The sequence below is a fragment of the Cannabis sativa genome, chromosome 4, assembly GCF_029168945.1.
Source record: "Cannabis sativa cultivar Pink pepper isolate KNU-18-1 chromosome 4, ASM2916894v1, whole genome shotgun sequence".
Taxonomy (NCBI): Eukaryota; Viridiplantae; Streptophyta; class Magnoliopsida; order Rosales; family Cannabaceae; genus Cannabis; species Cannabis sativa.
Window position 1 is genome coordinate 50,381,250 of NC_083604.1, and position 22,164 is coordinate 50,403,413.

Below are 22,164 nucleotides of genomic sequence, written 5' to 3' on the forward strand. Positions count from 1 at the left end.
AGACATAGTCTAATTTTATAATTATAATTGATTAACTAAAATCAATTAACTGAGTCTGCAAGTCGTATTATCTCAAATAGTGAGGGGACCATGGCCTATATAACCGAGCTTCCAATAAGCAGATTTAGAATAAGTGGTTAAAAAGATAAGTTATTAAATAAAATGTCAAAATTAAAACCTATAGGGCCCACAATAGGTTCGGCCACTTAAGGGTTCAATTAAGCCATTTTTTTTAATTCCATATAATTCTAATCCTAACGCTAGATGAAATCCTATAAAGAGCCGACTCTTATTTTCCTAACCTATTAATATGATACCTACTCATTACTCCCACTCAACAGCAGGTATCTGGTTTAATGCATTTAAGAGCATACATAAGACCTCTCACTGTTGATCCTCAGAAATTCTTTCTTTGGACTTTATCTTTTCTATAATAGTTAAAATTGTTCCTTAGATAATTAAAATCTATGTTAAGGAGCCAAAAGGTTCCCTTTAAAATTAGCCATTAGATAAACAAAATAAGATGCACCTTGTTTTTCGATAGCCCTCCATGAAAGAACTCCACAGTTAAACGTGCTTGACCTAGAGTAATTTCTGTTGGGTTTTATGCCCTAAATAAAACTCATTTCAATATAATCAAATTTGCTTATTAATATAGATCAGAAATAACATTTAATGTTGCATGGTTCACATGATTTATTTCATGATTATATGTACATAATGTATGAATTCATCTGAAACCCTTTTCACATACTTGATCTTGTTTGTTGTGTTGTCAACACATTGGAAAGTAAACATGACTATGTGAATAAAGTTTCCTAGATTTATCAGACACAGGGTTTTACTCATATGATAATCTACAACAGAGTTTACTTGCATTTAGAGAAGTGCTATGTTCTTTCCAGAGCATTGGTTAAAGTAAAGCTCAGGTTGGATGCATGGAGTATGCATCGGAAGGGACCGATATTGAACTTTGACTTAGATTTATTAAACTTACCGTAATATCTATTCAAGTCAATATCGCCTAGTTGATCCTAGATCAAATGATCTTAATCCTGTTATGATTAGGCTCAATCTCAAGAGGCTATTAATGTTCTTTGAAGTTAAGCCTACTTTTGGGTCAGGGTGATACGTACATTTAGGGAACACGGTAGTGCAATTGAGTGGGAGCGCTAACATAAACATGGAATCTGTAGCTTCTATCTGGCAAATAGTAAGTAAAGGATGATCTCCTTCGAGCTTGACCAAACGAAAATAAATGGTGGAGATCTCATTTCACATAAGCTGAAATATCATTTATATGGGGTTAAGTATTTTAAGGAATAAATACATTGTAGGGTGTAACAGTAATCTAATCCCTTTACAGTGTAGATCATTCATATAGAGGATCATTGATCAAATTAGGATTATAACAATGGATAACTAATGATGTATCTATATGGTGAAACATATAGAGCATTCTATATACTGAGAGTGCAATTCTAAGTTCTATGAGTTGATTCAACGAAGAATTAATAAGTTAGTGAATTTTAGTAATAAATTCTTGATCTACTTATTGGAAGCTCAGTTATATAGACCCATGGTCCCCGCACTAGTTGAGATAATATTGCTTGTAAGACTCATGTAATTGGTTTTGATTAATCAATTATAATTCTCAAATTAGACTATATCTATTTGTGAATTTTTCACTAAGTAAGGGTGAAATTGTAAAGAAAGAGTTTTAGGGGCATATTTGTTAATTATGATACTTTGTATGGTTCAATTAATAAATATGATAAATGACAATATTATTTAATAATTATTTATAGTTATTAAATAGTTAGAATTGGCATTTAAATGGTTGAGTTAGAAAATTGGCATTTTTGAGAAAATCAGATGCAGAAAAGATAAAACTGCAAAATTGCAAAAAGTGAGGGTCAAATCCACTTGTATAGGGCCGGCCACTTTTGTAGGGAATTTAAACTGATATTTTTATTATTTTAATGCCAAACAATTCAAACCTAACCCTAGTGGAATGCTATAAATAGATAGTGAAGGCTTCAGGAAATTTACACTTAAATTTCACACTTCTGATTCAGAAAAAACTGAGCCTCTCTCTCTCTCCCTGTCTTTGGCCGACCTCTTCTCCTCTTTCTTCTTCATTGAAATTTCGAAATTCTTAGTGTGAGAGTAGTGCCCACACACAGCAAGTGATACCTCAATCATAGTGAGGAAGATCGTGAAGAAAGACTTTCAGCAAGAAGGAGTTTCAGCACTAAAGAATCAGAGAAAGAGATCCAGGTTCAGATATTGATAATGCTCTGCTACAGAAAGGAATCAAGGGCTAGATATCTGAACGGAAGGAGTCATATTATTCCGATGCACCCAATGTAAGGTTTACTAAACTTTATATGTGTTTATTTCATCGTTTTAGAAAGTTCATATTTAGGGTGTTAATCAACATACTTGTAAGTAGATCTAAGATCCTGATAAAATAATATCCAACAACTGGCCTCAGAGCCATGTTAATTGATTTGCTTGCAAGAAATTTGGACTTTAAAATGATTGTTTGATGTTTTGGATGGTATCATGTTGTATTGAGTGTTATTTGATGATTGATTGATGTTTGTGAATTTTCGTGAAAAATAATTGAATATATGTTTCTGGAATTATTTTTATTGGATAGTATGAAAAAAATTAAGCAAGTTACTTTTTTACAGAACTCAATTTCGATTTAATTTGAATTAGTTATGATTTTTTGAAGTTTCGAAAATCGGGGTGTGTCACTGCACCACGTGCGCGCGCGGAGAGGCTGCTAGCAGCCCCCTGCGCCTAGGTTTCACGCCAAAGCACCCCTCATGCGCGCCCATGGACATTTTTCGTTTTTCTTCGATTTTTTATGCTTTTTCATGGATTTAACTTCCGATTTTTTGTGTAGTTCTGTATTTATACATTTACTATTCCTAATTCAATTCTAATTATCATAATTAAATTAATTAATATTTTTTAAATTTAATTCATGATCTTAGTGTAATTTAAATTTGAAAATAGTAAATATCTATTTTTTTTGCTTAATTATCTATCTTATTTTTAAATTTGATTATATCTTATCTTATTTTTAAATTTAAGGTGAGATATTAATTTTTTAAATTAATTTTTTTTTAAATAATTTGACCTTATTTAAATTTAAAATAAGATAACTATAATCATGTAATTTTAAATAGATGTAAGATATTTTGCTAACTTTTAAATTTTGTTATTTTATTTATTTGAATTAAATTATAAAATCTGAAAAAGATATTTATTTATCTTTTTTAATTTTTATTTATAAAATAACATTAAATTTTTTAAAAGTAGATAGTAAATTTTGAAATGATATTTAGGTTGGTTGAAACTTAATTTTTCAAAATTGTAGGTTTAATTTTAAATATTTTTTTTTTTAAATTTCGAAATTTTTTTAAATTTTTTTTAAAATTTTCGAAAATAATTTTTTTTATTTAATTAATTATTTTTTTGAAATTATTTATTTAAAATTAAATAAATCCTACATCCAACTATCCAGCTAACCTTGTTGCAGGAGTATGTGTTTTAGCTTGGTTGTAAGCTTTTAAAACCTATTATTGCTTGATTTCAAATAGTCATGGTTAATTTGTTGACAGATCCAATGATCTGATTTTAACTCATGGCTCCCTTGGTCAAGTGTGACAGTCAGTAGTCCCGTGATCCGTAAGGGGAAATACCGGGTAAGTGTGCAATCCCACATCGCCTGGGGAAGGTCTAGTGGATGATTCTGAGACTGTGTAGGTATGGGACTACACAGTTGAAGAGAGCTTATATGGATTGATTGGTACTACCTATATCAACAAGGTGCATCTTGTTTTTCGGTAGCCCATCTCGAAAGAACTCCATAGTTAAGCGTGCTTGGCCTAGAGTAATTTCAAGGATGGGTGACCTCCTGGGAAGTTTTCCCAGGATGTGTGTGAGTGAGGACAAAGCACGCTGAAAACACTCGTGTTGGTCTGTAGGGTCAGTCATCAGTTCATGAAGCAGCCAGAGTGTCGTACTCGTGTATAAGAGCCATTAGTCTGTGGGTGTAAGGGCCCAATGGAGGCTTGAAGCGGGGACGTTACATCAAGTAAATAATTTGTAACAGGTATATTTACAATCTTCTTTCATATGTGTATGACCTAGCAACATGATAGGACCCATCCAAAGTGTGTCTGTGTGAGCCTATGTGTTTAATTTCAATATAGATGCATATAGGTTGTTGTTGCTAAATAAAATATCATAGTTCTTGATAGATTTTATTTATGCCTATTTAGCTTTTGGGCCTATTCAATTAATAACAGTTGTTCATTTTAAGGTTAAATTCCTCTCTTTTGGGCCTTGTGTGAGAGTTGGGAGCCATAGTAGTGGGTACGACATACTGAACCCAGCACCCCCTCACATGAACCACCCCAATTGTGAAGGCCCATTTGCCTGATTTGAATAACTGTACTAGGTTAACTAAACTAGTTTAACCTAATAAAATTGATTAGCAACATAATTAATTTCATTTATTTTGAAATTAATTTAAGAAAACCATAGTTTAAAAAATTTTATATTCTAAGCTAAACTATATGTATTTTCTTATATTTAATTAAATATAGAATCATAACCTTCTAGATTCTTTCTGAAGCTTAATTTAAATTTTTCATTAAATATTCCTATTTAGGTTGATATTTAGTTATCTACAACTAACCAACTTAAATCTGAATATCTTTTGCATTTAAAATTTCAAAATTAAGTTGAGGAATTTTAGGCATTGGTTATTAAGATTCTTTAAATATTTTTTAAGTTAATATCTTTTCGAATATTAACTTAAAATGGAATATTTTAGATATTTTTTAAGTTAATATCTTTTCGAATATTAACTTAAAATGGAATATTTTCAAATTAAGTGGTTACAACTTAATTTTTGATATTTAATTAAATTTAAATTTGAAAAATATTTAAGTTCTAGATTTTTTTCTAATGCAACTTAAATTAGATATTTTTCAAATTTTGGGGAAAAGATACTTAGTCAAATAAGATATTTTCTAGATAGTTATTTCTAGACTACTTATTATTTCTAATATTAAATAGGAAAATAGTATACATTGTGAAATTAATTATTTAAATAATTAATTTTGGTACAATTTATTTTAAGTATATTTTTCTTAGTATTAAACTAGAGATTAATAATTAAGTCTTCTCTACACTTAATTATTTATTTCTTGAATTTAATACATTTAATTAATTTGAAAATTAAATATCTAAGTTGATTTTCATCATGATACTTAAATATTTCTTTTTCATGACACTTAATTAAATAGAAAATTTATTTTAGCTGAAAATTATTAATCAAATTTCGAAATTACATTTCTTAAATGCTGGAATTTCAAATTTTATTTAAAAAAAATAGATTAAAGTTGTAAATTATTTATTTTAATTTTGGACCAACTTACATCAATGATTTTTTCATTTATTGATTAATTAAAATAAATGAAGTAAAATATATTTAATTAGAAAATGAATTAATTAGTCAATGAAAATCTAAATAGATATTATCTGTTTTTTTTTTTACTTGAAGTATTTTTATAGTGTATTTAATTAAATAGAAAATTAATATTTAAGTTGATTTTCATATCATACTTAAATATTTGAAATTTTTCTTATATATTTAATTAAATGGAAAAATTATATTTTTTGTTGTAAATTAATTTTATTAATTAATTTTGGGCCAACATTAAATTAGAATAATTTTTCCAGGATTTATTTTTTATTTTAACATGCATTTTCGAAAATTGTATCCTTGAATACTTTAATTTTTCGAAATGCAATATATATTTATAGAAAATTAAATTTGAGTTGTAAATTAATTTAAATTAATTTTGTAACAACTTAATTGAATATTTTTCTAAATATTTATTGGAAATTATTACTAAGATGGAAATAATTCATGTTATCCATCTAAGTAAAATTTATAAATATTAAATTAAAATTTATATTTAGAATTTTTCATTCTAAATTGGAAATTTTAATTATATAAATATATATTTAAAATAAATAGATTAAATAAATAAGTATCAAAGAAAATACAACTCTTTTTAAATAATGAGCTTTATTATTAAGATATTCGATCTCCATTGTTGGTTTTACATCGCGTTTGTTTTAGTGAGTAATCCTCCCTAATGGAGGAACGTTCATTAGCAATTTCACACCGTTTATTCTCGAAAGATAAGTAGTTTGTAAGTGTTTTATATGGTATGGATCACCCTAATGGTGGCGACCATATTTGACTTGCAAATTATGAAACAATGGTGGAAGCTCATAAGATAGAATTGCCTTGACTCTCGCCTAAACGGGACAACGCTGAATTCCAATCTTGATCGAATAAAAGGTTGCTAGAATGTTTAACATTTTAGATGAGCTGACAACTCTATTCAATGGATGGTAGCTTTGACTCTCGCCTAAACGGGACACTGATATCAGTTTGTTGAAAACCTTGGAAATTATTTAGGATTGTATGTTTTAGTATTTTCACTTGTCATTCCTACTTGCTATATGTTTAATAATTTCTGAATTGTGTATGAATTTATATTGAACCATGTTATTTTCTATTATTAAATTGTAGTTTAATTTCGAATCTTCATTGTTTGTCTAACTTTGTTTGTTGATCTAATGAGATAAATCCCTAATGGATTTTCACCATTAGACATACATAATAGTGTTAGATCTCGAAAGATAAATATTGTATATGCGACATCTAGCTGTTCATCAATTGATGACACCTTAGACTAGTATTTTTACGATATGAAACAAGAAGATTATATAAATAAGATTACTTTGACTTTCGCTAATCAAAGCATCGTTGGATTCTTATTTAAACAACGAAATTATCCTAATTCCTCTTAGCTTATTCATTGCGAATTAGCTCAATAACATATCATTGGATGAATGGTCTATAAATCATTTCATGTCATTCTATATTTTCTCTTAAGAAATTAAATGACGCATATGATTATAATCTCGAAATTCTATTCCCAATTGATATAAATCCTCAATCTTAGAAATCTCCTACTTGTATGGGCAAATCAGACTTAGAGTTATATTAGTAGTGGTGGTCCAAGAAAGAATTACTCATTATATTTGGTATAAATTTAAGTCTTTGACTTTAATTTTAGAATCCAAACAGAAATTTTCTTATATTTCTATTTCCAGGAAGCAATACAGTTACACTTTCACAAGTGTTTAATATCCATCTTCTACTAATGGATTCAAACTGTATGGAATATGAGTTTAGTATTCTATGATCAGGATCCACTTGCACTATTCTAAGAACTCTTTGATGTAACTATATCTAAGTCATCAAAAAGACACAACCACATTTTTATTAATCTATGGCATTTGTATCTTGTTTATAGTGGTTTTGACAAGATCAATCTCTGCAAAGAGTTAATATGCCTATATCCACTGAAAGTAGTTCATCTCATTCGCAGATGGATGTACATTCAGGGATGGATATGAGTTTTTCGTTGTATTCTTAAAACGTAACTCTAGATTATACCTTATGCAAAGAAATTTGAAATGTTTGAAAAATTTCATAAATTTCTAGCAATGGTTAAAACCATTAAGGTAAGTGGTTAAAAATCTTGCGAACTGATAGGGGTGGAGAAATAGCTAGTAGATATGCAGTTCAAAGATCATTAAATTGATTTTTGAATTATATCCAAACTTACCTCCCTAGAAATTTCGAGTTGCATATTGATGATTAGTTACTAGTCGTTGCCTAAATCCTTCTATGGTAATACAATTTCAGAATGATGTAATGGTTGTATACTTAATGTAAATCATTACTAGATTCATGGATGTCCTAATCAAAATCTTAAGAAAAGCTAGAACTGTTAACCATGGTTTGTTAGCTATTCTAAGTGATTAGAGGTGGACCATCCCATTGTCAATAGATGAGAAAGTGTTTGTTCAAACAAATACTACTTTTCTAAGAAAATGACTAAGTCTGAAAATAAAGTAGCAAATAAAGGAGATATTTTTCTTAATTCCAAAAGTGTTCTATCATCTTATATGACATATGATGATCCCACTGGCTCTGTTGTCTTGTCACAACCGAAGAGATCAATACCATTTAGTTTTCTTCGACATAATTCACGGTACCTTGTCGTAGTGGGAGAGTTTCTAGGAACTCACCTTCTTATAACTTGGGAGACACTAGTGATTAAAATCCATTGTGAGTTTAAACAAGTAATGGATTGTCAAGATAAGAAACTAAAAAGAAAAGCCAATAGAACTATGGTTTAATCCATTCACATGGAATAACCTAAAGTTTTCTATTACAAGGACATAAAAGGAAATTTTAGTTAATAAGTCTATTCTATGGACTTAACAAACTTCATGTTCCTAGTATTATAGGTTTGAGTTTATCTAAACCTATGGCTTATGGTATACCTGGTAATTACTTACTCTAATGCAAGCAACTTACTTTAGTAAGATGCTGAAGCATTTTCTTTCTAAGGGCAATCTATAGAAGCTTCGCGACTTCTAGGCATAGATTTTATTTATCTAAGGAAAAGTCTCAATTATTCCAGAAAAGATAAAGCCATGAAAGAATTTCTTATATCAACAGTGAGAGGTCTTAGATATGCTTTTGTATGCCTTAAACCAGACACCTGCTGTTGAGTGGGAGTAATGAGTAGGTATCAGATTAATCCTGGAGAAGAATATTGGAAGACATTCAAGTAAATCTTAAGATTAAGAAGAGGAACTATATGTTAGTCTATAAGGGTGTGTTTAAAACTCTTAGACTACACCATATCAGATTTCGAAACTTGCATTTACGCTAGAAAATCTTTCTGATAAGATGGTGGTTACTCTGGGGGTGGAATAGTGATTTTGGAAAAGTGTAAAAACCTATCTGAAGTCTCTAGGTCTACCAGAAAGGGACTGGATGTTAAAGTTGCTGGAAAGGTACTTATTCAGTCTAAGGAAAGTTCTATACATTTTTGGCACCATTCCAAATTGCCTTAAACTACTAGTGTTATTTCCTGATTAACCGAAAGTAGTTGCCAAAGATATAGAATCCAGTATCCCAAGAGAGTAGACATATAGAGAGGAATTTCACATTATCAATGATTTTGTGATTATTGAAGAGTAATGGTGGAGAAAAGGTAGTGTTTAATTCAACCTTTCATATCCTATTACGAGGAGTATACTACTACTACACTTGATTAGTATATCAAGGTGTTAAGATTATTTGAAATGCACTTTTTTGTTTTATATTAGTGCAAGTGGGAGTTTGTTGGGTTTTATGCCCTAAATAAAACTCATTTCAATATAATCAGATTTGCTTATTAATATAGATGAGAAATAACATTTATGTTGGAAATTATTTTACCAGGATCTTAGATCTACTCACAAGTATGTTGATTAACACCCTAAATATGAACTTTCTAAAACGATGAAATAAACACATATAAAGTTTAGGAAACCTTACATTGGGTGCAGCGGAATATAATGACTCCTTCCGTTCAGATATCTAGCACTTGATTCCTTTCTGTAGCAGAGCATTATCAATATCTGAACCTGGATCTCTTTCTCTGAATCTTTGATGCTAAAACTCCTTCTTGCTGAAAGTCTTTCTTCACGATCTTCCTCACTATGATTGAGGTATCACTTGCTGTGTGTGGGCACTATTCTCACACTAAGATTTTCGAAATTGAAGAGGGAAGGAGAAAGAGAAGGCTCGGCCAAAGATAGGGAGAGAGAAGGCTCAGTTTTTTCTGAATCAGAAGTGTAATTTTTCTGAAGCCTTCACTATCTATTTATAGCATTCCACTAGGGTTAGGTTTGAATTATTTGGCATTAAAATAATGAAAATATCAGTTTAAATTCCCTACAAAAGTGGTCGGCCCTATACAAGTGGATTTGGGCCTCACTTTTTGCAATTTTGCAGTTTTATCTTTTCTGCATCTCATTTTCTCAAAAACGCCAATTTTCTAATTCAACCATTTAAATGCCAATTCTAAATATTTAGTAACTATAAATAATTATTAAATAATATTGTCATTTATCATATTTATTAATTGAACCATACAAAGTATCATAATTAACAAATATGCCCCTATAATCTCTTTCTTTACAATTTCGCCCTTACTTAGTGAAAATTTCACAAATAGACATAGTCTAATTTGAGAATTTCAATTGATTAATCAAAACCAATTATATGAGTCTTACAAGCAATATTATCTCAACTAGTGCGGGGACCATGGGTCTATATAACCGAGCTTCCAATAAGTAGATCAAGAATTTAGCACTAAAATTCACTAACTTATTAATTCTTCGTTGAATCCACGCATAGAACTTAGAATTGCTCTCTCAGTATATAGAATGCTCTATATGTTCCACCATATAAACGCATCATTAGTTATCCATTGTTATAATCCTAATGTGGTCAATGATCCTCTATATGAATGATCTACACTGTAAAGGGATTAGATTACCGTAACACCCTACTATGTATTTTATCCCTAAAACACTTGACCCCGTATAAATGATATTTCAGCTTATGTGAAATGAGTACTCCACCATTTATGTTCGTTTGGTTAAGCTCGAAGGAGATCATCCTTTGCTTACTATTCGCCAGATAGAAGCTATAGATTCCATGTTTATGTTAGCGCTCCCACTCAATTGCACTACCGTGTTCCCAAAATGTACGTATCACCCTGACCTAAAAGTAGGCTTAACTAACAAATCAAAGAACACGAATAGCCTTTCAAGATTGAGCCTAATCATAACAGGATTAAGAACATTTGATCTAGGATCAACTAGGCGATATTGACTTGAATAGATATTACGGTAAGTTTAATAAATCTAAGTCAAAGTTCAATATCGGTCCCTTCCGATGCATACTCCATGCATCCAACCTGAGCTTTACTTTAACCAATGCTCTGAAAAGAACATAGCACTTCTCCAAATGCAAGTAAACTCTATTGTAGATTATCATATCAGTAAAACCCTGTGTCTGATAAATCTAGGAAACTTTATTCACATAGTCATGTTTACTTTCCAATGTGTTGACGACACAATAAACTGGATCAGGTATCTGAAAAGGGTTTCAGATGAATTCATACATTATATACATATAATCATCAAATAAATCATGTGAACCATGCAACATTAAATGTTATTTCTGATCTATATTAATAAGTAAATCTGATTATATTGAAATGAGTTTTATTTAGGGCATAAAACCCAACAAACTCCCACTTGCACTAATATAAAACAAAATGTGCATTTCAAATAATCTCAACACCTTGATATACAAATCAAGTGTAGTAGTAGTATACTCCTCGTAATAGGATCTGAAAGGTTAAATTAAACACAACCTTTTCTCCACCATTACTTTTCCTTAATCACAAAATCATTGATAATATGAAATTCCTCTCTATATGTCTACTCTCTTGGAATACTGGCTTCTATATCTTTGGCAACTACTTTTGGTTAATCAGGAAATTAACACTAGTAGTTAAGGCAATTTGGAATGATGCCAAAAATGTATAGAACTTTCCTTAGACTGAATAAGTACCTTTCCTGCAACTTTAACATTCAGTCCCTCTCTGGTATACCTAGAGACTTTAGATAGGTTTTTACACTTCTCCAAAATTACTATTCAACCCCCAGAGTAACCACCATCTTATCAGAAAGATTTACTAGCACAAAGGCAAATTTCAAAATCTGATATGGTGTAGTCTAAGAGTTTTAAACACACCCTTATAGACTAACATATAGTTCTATTAATGAGAGGCTATGACGTAATAGATCTATTGAATAATATGGCAGATTTTGATTACGACTGGCATTGGGATCCATCACTTCAGGGTTGGAGTCACCAATACCCACCTTATTGCCCAAATTCATCCCAACAAACTGAAAAAGAGGAGCAACTACTATCACTTCTACAATCAATTCCAGGAGAGATTAATCGCTTAACTGACATGCTGAGATCCTTATGTGATAACTCAATGACTCATGATTCAGAATGTAATAACTCCAATGATGAAAGTTATGAGAGTTGTTGGTACAATGAAGAAGGGTCATTATTTGAATACAAGGAAGATAATGAGCCTACAATTGAAGATCAAGATCCTTGTGAAGAGGAACTCATTGAATATGAAATCACAAGCAAGGGTATGGATAGCCAAGTGGAGAGTGAGCAACAAGAAGAAGGGTTGGTAGATGAAAGTGTAGAAACTGTTACATTGGAGGATGAAGAAGAACATGGCATCATTGATTCGACTTCATCAATGATATTGACTGATAAACCACCAATGAATCCATATATTTCATCTACATCATATTATATCCTCTACGAGCTACGAAAGGCTTCTCCCCAAGCACATCATCCAAAGTCTTATGTTGTTGGTGCTGATTTTAGTTCAAACTCATCACTTGCCAAGCTTGAAGGCAAGTACAACAATAATTTTCAAGTTGTCTTGCATGACGCTTATTACGGGCGTCAACCGCTTGTTGATGTGGCGTTCAGGTAAGTCCTTCTCACCTTGAATATTATATCACATTGGGGACAATGTGAATCTTTAGTTTGGGGGGAGAGATTTAAAAAATTTTATTTTCTGCACTTTTAATTTTCTGTTTTAGTTAGGAATGGGCAATAAGCTAAAGGATAATTGTGTGCTGCTGTTTAATGTAATGTGCTCTGAAATTGCAAAATAACTGTGTGCTTAATTCTGTTAACTCTTTGGATTAGTTTGGATGCTTGTATAACATGTGTAAGAATGCAATTTGATGATCTGTGAAATATGTTATAATTGTTTTACTATGGTTTGTGGTAAGATTGACTGGATAGCTTAGCACTTGCGTGTCTTATTCTTTTGAGGCGAAATCCTTGACCACATTCAATAGGAATATGATTTAGGCATTTGTTGGATAGTTTGAGCCTTTCAAGCCTACCATGAAATGATTATCCTTAGTTAACCCTCTTGAGCTTAAACTTGTTTTGTTCTTCACATGTTGGAACCGAAATATGTATCCACACTGTTAATTTTGTCCTCACTATTTTATCAATGATATCATAAGCTATATAATTAGTTTGGGGGAGCAAAGTACATGGTGTGAGAGAAGATAGAAAAAAAGAAAACTTGCAAGATTGAAAAAAGAGATATATGGTAAGATCAATATCACTGAAAAAAAAAAGGAAAAAAAAAGGAAAAAAAACATGATTCAAGAGAAAAATAATAAGAAATTCAGTGGTGTTGAGAAAAAAAAAATTCTTTTCAATCATGGCGAGTTGTGGGAACACTTTGGGAAATTTGAAATTAGAAGAAGCTTGGGGGTTATTTTTGTGCTTATGATATCTTTAGCCAAAATTGTTTTTCATTTTCCAAATATCTAAGCCATACTTCTAAACCTCAAAAAGCCCTATTGATTCCGAAAGGATGTTGTCAACATTAGTGGAGAGAGGTAAGCATGCAAGCATATGAGTTATCGGGTAGTGGAATGATTGGAAAGAGTAAAACCATTATAACATTGTTTCGGTTGTGAAGTCATCTTGTGTTTGTGCAGTATGTGACAAACTGAGCATCTAAATTAATTGTTAGAGTTATTAAAATTGAAATTCTAGTTTGAGCAATGGAAGAGAACAGCACATTAGCAGTAGTATTATGATTATCTCATAGAGTAATAAGTAGATTAGTAGTTAGTAGTATTTATCTTACTCGAGGGCGAGTAAGAATCTAGTTTGGGAGAATTTGTTAGGCTAAAATTAGTCTAAGTTTTGGGTCATATTTTCGGTTAGTTTTCACTCTTTGTTTCTAGATTTAGGGCTATATTACGCTTTATTCTTTTGTTTCAGGTCCTCGGGTGTTTAAAGAAAGTATGTACAAGAATTGAGGATGCATGGTGAAAGAATCGAGAAGAAAAACCAATAATTGTGTCGCTGCCTGTTCCAGTCGCGACGGGAAACATGCCAGTCGCGACGGGAACTGACAGAGAAAATCTCGAAGTTTCAAAGTTTAATCCCGTCGCGACGGGGGCATTGCCAGTCGCGACGGGGACCCCAGTGACGAGATTTTTGGGCAGTTTCGTAATTTCACGAATTTTAAAGATGAGACTTGGTTTAAATAGAAAGAGCTCGTGAAAATTAGGGTTCATTCAGATTTGGAGCCCTAGAAACAAAGGAGGAGGCTAGAAGAGCGGCTTGTGGCGACCCGGATCAATTGCTTCAACTAGTTCTTTCTCTTCTCTTTAATTTTTCTATGTTATTTTCTGTTTCAATGTTAATTACGGATTTGATTATGGATGTTTTGAACTAAACTCCTATTTAGGGAGGATGATGAATGTTGTTTTAAGTTTTTCCTAGTTAATGAATAATTGTCATTCCTTCATCTTGATTGTGAAATTATCTATATTTGTGCTTAATTCCATGTGTAAGATTGATCACCTTTTACATGTTTTATGATCTCGATTCAAAATCTGAAAAGTGAGAATTGAGAATGCTAAAATTGGATAATCTAGGTTTTGATGTGAAACGAAAGTATTTGCATAGCCTTTGTGATAATTAGATTATTGCTTAATGTTGATTTCATGTTAGTTTAATTAAGAGATTAATTAGAGAACATGTGATTTAGAACCTAAAAGATCTGAAAAGAGTTAGGTTGATTTATAATCTGTCATTCACTTAAAGAAAATGATAGCAATTAGGCATTAACGATTTGGTAAACTAACAACAGGATTCTTCTCCCTATTTTCTCATCTTGATTAATATTCTTTTGTTATTTTAAGTTTCTGAATTATTTTATTGAATTCATAAAAATTATTGATTTGCCGGATAGAATCATAAGTATAATTTAGTGGTAGTTAATCCAATCCCCTGTGGTTCGACCTCACCTGTGTGAGTTTACTACTTGATTGCGTATACTTGCGTAGTGTTCATAATTTTCGTAACAGTTACAGATTTTGGTTCTGATGTGAAAGCTTCACTAAGAGTAGTGGAGATTGCTTCCCTACTTAGTCAAGAAAATAAGTGAATTTTATTTACGTCGTTGCATTTTAGTTTTTTATGTGTTTCAGTATAGTTGTTTTTAACTATTTTGATTACTATTTTATTACACAGTGATTGTGGTACTTTTGTTGCTGCATTTATTGAGTTCTTTATACATGAAAAAGATGTTCCAATAGATTTTGATGTCAAAGCTTACCACACGAGGATTTCTATACTTTTATTCGCATATGGTAAAAGAAAAAATGAAGAAAATATTGATAGTGAGTATAAGAAACCTTATAAGTCTATGAAGAATGTCAAGGAAAGAACAAGAGTCTGGTGATTAGGGACTGATTTCTATAGCCTATTGAATGTTATTATTTATTTTAATTGTTTATTAATTTAATGCTTGATGTTAAGACTTGGTTATTGATGTTATGGTTCTATTGCTATTTTTTCTTTTTGTTTAAGAATTGGATATTAGATAATTATCTTTTTTTAGACAATGTATTATTTTGGGTTACAAAGCGTATGTTTTTGCACGAGCTTCTCGTTTATGAAATATATTAAATATTTGATTCAACTGTGGGACAAATTTTATTCAACATGTCTAATTATGATATCTAGGAAAGTAGTTGGAGAAATCCCTTAAATCTTTTGAATCAATGTGTTATGTGTAACACTTGCTATACAACTATCATTCAACGATTTGGCAATTGTTGAATACCAACATGCTTGTCAACGTAATAAGAAATTTTTTTTGAACATCTAATTAATGTTTTTAAATATGGTGTTGCTAATGCTTTACATTTTTTATAATATGTTAGATCTGACATTCAACTACAACATAACTATTATGCAACTTTTTAAAAATAAATAATGTACAAATGTAATATCAATGTATTAAAGTAATATTTTTGCCTGTAAAAGTTCACAAAAAAATTAAATAATTCAAATTAATGTTCGCTCAATATCTAGTTCTTTGTTATGGTATGTATTCCGCTTGTGACCTTTTTGGCCATATTTGCTACACCTATTCTATTTTTTTTTTTTGTTTCCCATGCACCTAGAAATCTTCTTTTCCTTGATCTTTTGGATCACACATAATGGATAACTTGTGAAGTCATGTTCTTTTAATTTTAGTTGTATGTAGAAGAGTATGCTTAGATCGTCCTTTATCCTCAACGGTTGGTATCCTTCTTTCACTTAGTACTTTAGTTACATTTTGAGTGTTTTCTTAGTTGCATTCTACCACTTGTTTCTGCTTGTGTATTAGTTCTTCGTATTTGCAATCAATTGAGATGAATTGTCCACTAGCTTCTTAATTTACATAATTTATTCCTTCATCAAGTTGTCCGTTGTAAAATATGAGAAATCGAATTGCGTCTTTTTCCTGAGAGTATAAAAGTTTGAGTATTGTAAGTCAACTTCAAGACAACTGTAATGTAACAGTTATATTTGTTGCGAGCCAACTAACATGAAATCTCAAAATAACTAATAATACCCCATATCTAACACAAATGAAACTTACCACAATCGTGTTTTATCTGTTCAAGTTACGTATTGCCAATTTCGAGCCTGTTTTTATAATACTATAAAATTATAGTAGCACAACTATTATTCAACTAAATTTGCAATTTATTTACAACTAGAAATGATAAATGTGAATGTGTATCTATAAGAAATTATTTGTCCATGGTATTTTTTCACTGATCAATAACTAATTGTACCTTAATAGTAATATGTGGAGAAACAATCGTTAGACCTCTGTAGACTAACTTTATATCAACTAATTTAGTATATTAATAAAACTAACCATGTTATAAAAGTTTCTTTAAAGAGCTTTGCATTGTATTGACGATATGAAACACCTACAAATATGATAAAATCTATTGTATCGTTATCAGTTTGTAATAATTGATATGTCAAGTTTCAGAGCATTAGTAAAACGGTTATGGAACTTTTCTAAAACATAAAAAACCAGAACAGTATTTCCACATATGTCTCTATCTACATGTGAATTCACTATTCTATTCGTGATTTAATATGAACAAATTCACCATTAAAAATTTGTAAAAAAAAATAACGAAAATGCAACGAGATAAACTTTTAGCTATAGTATTGATGCATTGTTTTTCTTTTTCTTTTTTGGATTATACCTGATTTAGATTGATTGAGAGCTCCAGATCTATTTGTTAGAGATCTACATTTTATGAATCGAAAAATTAATATTAGGAGGATTAGTTTTCTACGAATTAAACCAGAATTCACGGTTGAATTTTAGTTTCAAACTAGTTTTTCTGCACTTTTTTTCATCAATACGAAACAGCATATGTTTGGATTGATTTCAGTCTTCTTCTTAGGTGAAGTCGCCAAAATTAATAGTTGTTCTCTGCCTGGTTGGGTTTTATTTCGATTGGCTTGCTTGGTTGATCGATCAAAGCTTTTTGTTGTTAAGGATTTTGTTTTGTGTGGCTGAAGGCTTAGAAGAAGAGGTATTATTATAATATTAGTTGTTGGACTATATAAATATTTATAGGAGTAGTTCAATATATTTGGTAGTATTTTTGCTTTTTTTATATATACCTGAAAAAACCCCTAATATTATTAAGGATAATCTAAAAAAAATACAAAATTAGAGTTGTATGAAATTTTAAATATTTTTACGATTTTTAAAATTTTATTTACAAAAAATACGGTATTTTAATGTATTTTTAAGTTGTACTCTTATTATTTTGTTAATTTTTTGTTATCTATATATTATTTTTTTATGTTGTTTTAATATTGTTTTGTTATTGATTTCGTATATTTTTTGTTGTTTTTTTTATGTCTTTATAAAATACTATAAAAATATATATATAAAAAATATTAAATGTAAAAGTATAATTTTTTTAGAAATTCTACAATGGAAACCTCTAAAATAGGTACATCAATATAGCCAATATCTAAGATTATAATTAATGACAGGTAACAAATTAAGGTGGTCTTTTGTAGTGACTAAAAATTGGGGTAAGTTGAAAAATACCACTTTTATTAATCAATTAATCAAATTTACCTCTAATTGAAACATACCTATTTTTATATGTATTGTACCCAAAATACCTTGACATAAGAGAGTTACATGGAGAGTATCTTGAAGTGACATGGACAAAATTGGTACAATAATTAAAAAAGAGGTAAAAATGATAGACTTTAAAAAAGAGGGTAAAAATAAAAGAGGACAATATAAAAAGAGTATAGAGTGTAATTTCCTTCTAAAAACTTTGTTAAAATTGGATGCATTCGTGGAACCTCTAAATTATTATAAGATTGGTCCATGTAATTTAAGCTATATTTAAAAAAAAAAAATTAAAGAAAAGATCTCTATTTCTCTTTCTCTCTTCGTCTTCCTCACTTTTTCTCCCTAGCGACTCTTTCTTCCTCAGCCTTAGCCACAATCCCACAGAAAGCTTCGTCCCACCCTCTCGATATCTCTCTTTGTGACTTAGTCTCTACATCTCCCTCTCCTTTAGTAGCCCTAGCCACCAACGACCCACCCAAGACCCATACCATAACAAAGAATTAGATATTGAGCGAACATTAATTTGAATTATTTAATTTTTTTGTGAACTTTTCTCCCTAGCGACTCTTTCTTCCTCAGCCTTAGCCACAACCCCACAGAAAGCTTCGTCCCACCCTCTCGACCCTCTCCTTTAGTAGCCCTAGCCACCGACGACCCACCCAAGACCCATACAAATGTTTAATTGGAATTAGAATCTATATATTTATATAAAGGAAAGCACACAAATGTATAGGTGGCTCTCTAGAATTTTTTGTTTTTATTTTTCTAATTTTTTGAGAATTTTATATTAATGTGCTAAAAAACATGAGTAATCACTAATCTTACTTTTGTTAATAATCCCACATTGTTTATAAAATAAAGTGGAACATTACATATACACTATAAAATAAGTCCTTTCTTTTGTTATTTTTATTTTGTCCTAATTTTTTTTTCTTCTTCTTGGATAATTGATTAAATTAATCTTATTTAATTAATTAGTTAGAAACTTTTTTTTAAAAAAAAAAAAAAAATCATCTAATAGTGTGTGCTTATATATTTTATTATTTATATATATTTATAGAAAAAATACAATTTATTTTAAATTTTGGGAGAATGTCATATTAGTTTTATATAATTTTTTTATTTATACAAATATACTATAAATAAATAATTTCTTTTGTCATTTTTATTTATTCTAATCTATAAATCTATATAAAGAAAAATAGACTTTCTATATTTTTTCTTTATATTTGTCAAATTTTGTAAGAATTTCGTATCTATCTATATGTTTATATAAAGGAAAGCACACAAATGTATAGGTGGCTGTCTAGAATTTTTTGTTTTTATTTTTCTAATTTTTTGAGAATTTTATATTAATGTGCTAAAAAACATGAGTACTCACTAATCTTACTTTTGTTAATAATTCCACATTGTTTATAAAGTAAAGTGGAACATTACATATACACTATAAAATAAGTCATTTCTTTTGTTATTTTTATTTTGTCCTAAATTTTTTTTCTTCTTCTTGGATAATTGATTAAATTAATCTTATTTAATTAATTAGTTAGAAACTTTTTTTAAAAAAAAAAAAAATCATCTAATCTATAGTGTGTGCTTATATATTTTATTATTTATATATATTTATAGAAAAAATACAATTTATTTTAAATTTTGGGAGAATGTCATATTAGTTTTATATAATTTTTTTATTTATACAAATATACTATAAATAAATAATTTCTTTTGTCATTTTTATTTATTCTAATCTATAAATCTATATAAAGAAAAATAGACTTTCTATATTTTTTCTTTATATTTGTCAAATTTTTTGAGAATTTCGTATCTATATATATAAAGGAATGCACAAGACAATGTGAGCTGACATTCTAAGAATTCATTTCTCTATGTTTTTTTTTTTTTTTTTTCTTTGTATTTTTTAAGTAACTTTGTTAATTTTCACACTCAATAATAGAAAGTTCTTTAGGAGAAGCAAAAATCCCACATCGTTTAGAAATCATTAAGAATGTTAATGTGCTTAGTAATTTTTGTGAAAGTTGTATAATGGGTGTTTAATAGTATTAATCTATCCCACATAGTTAATTTTTTTTAATAAAATATACATTATTTTATTAATTATTTAAAAATCTAACAAATGAAAAAATTTATTAATTTATTTTCAAAATTAAAGTTTTTTTTAAATTATATTTTTTTAATGTTGACAAATCTATATAACTATAACCAACTTCATACGGCACTTATTATTTTAATTATCGCAAAATAGTAAAATAAATAAATATTTTATTATGGAAATAATTAGTCATATGGATTATGAGTTTTCTTTTGGTATAAATTTTTCATCCATATAATTTATTAAAATTAATTCTCTTATCTAAACATTTTATATAGAAATATTCTATCACTAATAGTTTTATATAAATCTCGCAGTTTTTAACCTTTAAAAAAAGATAATGTTACGACAATCCCTTTTATAGTTCTCATCCTACATTCATTTTTGTAGAGAAGGTATTTTAACGGCACCATAAAATAAAATGTAAAAACTTTTATAAAAATAATTAAATACACAAATTAAAATATTATATTTTAGATATATCACTCAATATAAGTATAATAAATATATGTACAAATAAAGATTATAAAAGTTAAACAATACCGCGCGAAGCACGGCTTAGTTACTTAGTTGTCTAATATTTAAAATGCTAGCTGCTGTAGTGGGCGTAATAATTAACCAAAATCTCACATATTTAAGCACACTACTGAATGATATGGAAGAAACTCTTGTATCAAACATTGATGTAACCATTGAATTATTGTCTTCAAGTAATTAAACATTTGTACCATTATCGAAAAGTATAAAGATGTCAATTTTCCGTTAATTGATAAAAAATCTAGAAAATATAAACGTAAAAAAAGATAATAAAAAAAACCCCCAAAATATCAATCTTACAAATCTTATGATTCAACTCTAAAATAATCATTAAATCGATCAAATAGATTATCTAACAAATTCACAAAAAAAAGAAATAATCAAAATAGAGCCCAAAATTGAAGGATAAAAGAAAATAATTTTCGGATGGTGGTGTGATATCGACGACGGAAATTATGCCACTGCCATTCTGCAAATCTAGTTCAAAATGGCAACCTCGCGAGTATAGTGACGACACTGAGCGAGTACCAGGTATCGTGGAGAGGAAGGGGAGTTCAGTCAACAAGATAGAAGGGGGAGCCGGAGAGGAAGGTATGGCTGGTATTGGGTTGGTTTGTTTTTAACGTGTTAATAAAAATAAGAATCATGTGTGCTAAGGCATAGCAACATACCATGGGCTACACATGCTCCAGCCAATTAATATCTAAAAGTAATGGTGTCTATCAATGTGACTTTTTTTAAGGTGTCCTTGTAGAAGGCTCTTAATTTTTTACTAAAAATAACTGTAATTTCCCTATTATTAATATTTATTTAAAAGGATAATTAAGATTTTTTCCTGGCTCAAATTTTGTAAAAGATAAAATTTAGTATATGTTAAAATTTGATGGAAAAAAATTCCTATTTAAAATTGATGGTAGTTTTCTCATGTACAAAGGATCCAAACTCAGATCGAAATCATGGGTTATTATGAGATCTACTGTAAAAAAAAATGGAAAATAGTTCTGACTATCGTGTAAAGCCATATGTAAGGAAAATTGAGGTAGCAAGAATTTTTCATGATATAAAACCATTGTTTGTCTCTACTCCGAAGTTTTGACTTGTGCCAATGTTGCCAATTCTTTCCTCGTTACTTCTGGGTTAGATTTCTCCTTTCCCAAACGTGCCACAAATTAGTTATAAGAATTAAGAAGACCCCAAAATATGATAATACTTCCAAGTCCCAACCATACATGATATAACCAAATGTCTGAAAAAAAAAATCAAAGAGGATACAAGAAGTTGAACTTCCAGCACATATCTTGTTTCATGTTCTCAACCATTAAAGGAATAATGAGATGGGCCCACCACTGACTTGATTAGAGTAGCATGTGACATGTTTCAGAATTAGGAGTATACTTTGCTACCACTCCACATATTAGTTTGAAAGAAGAGAGAGCTCATCAGATGTTT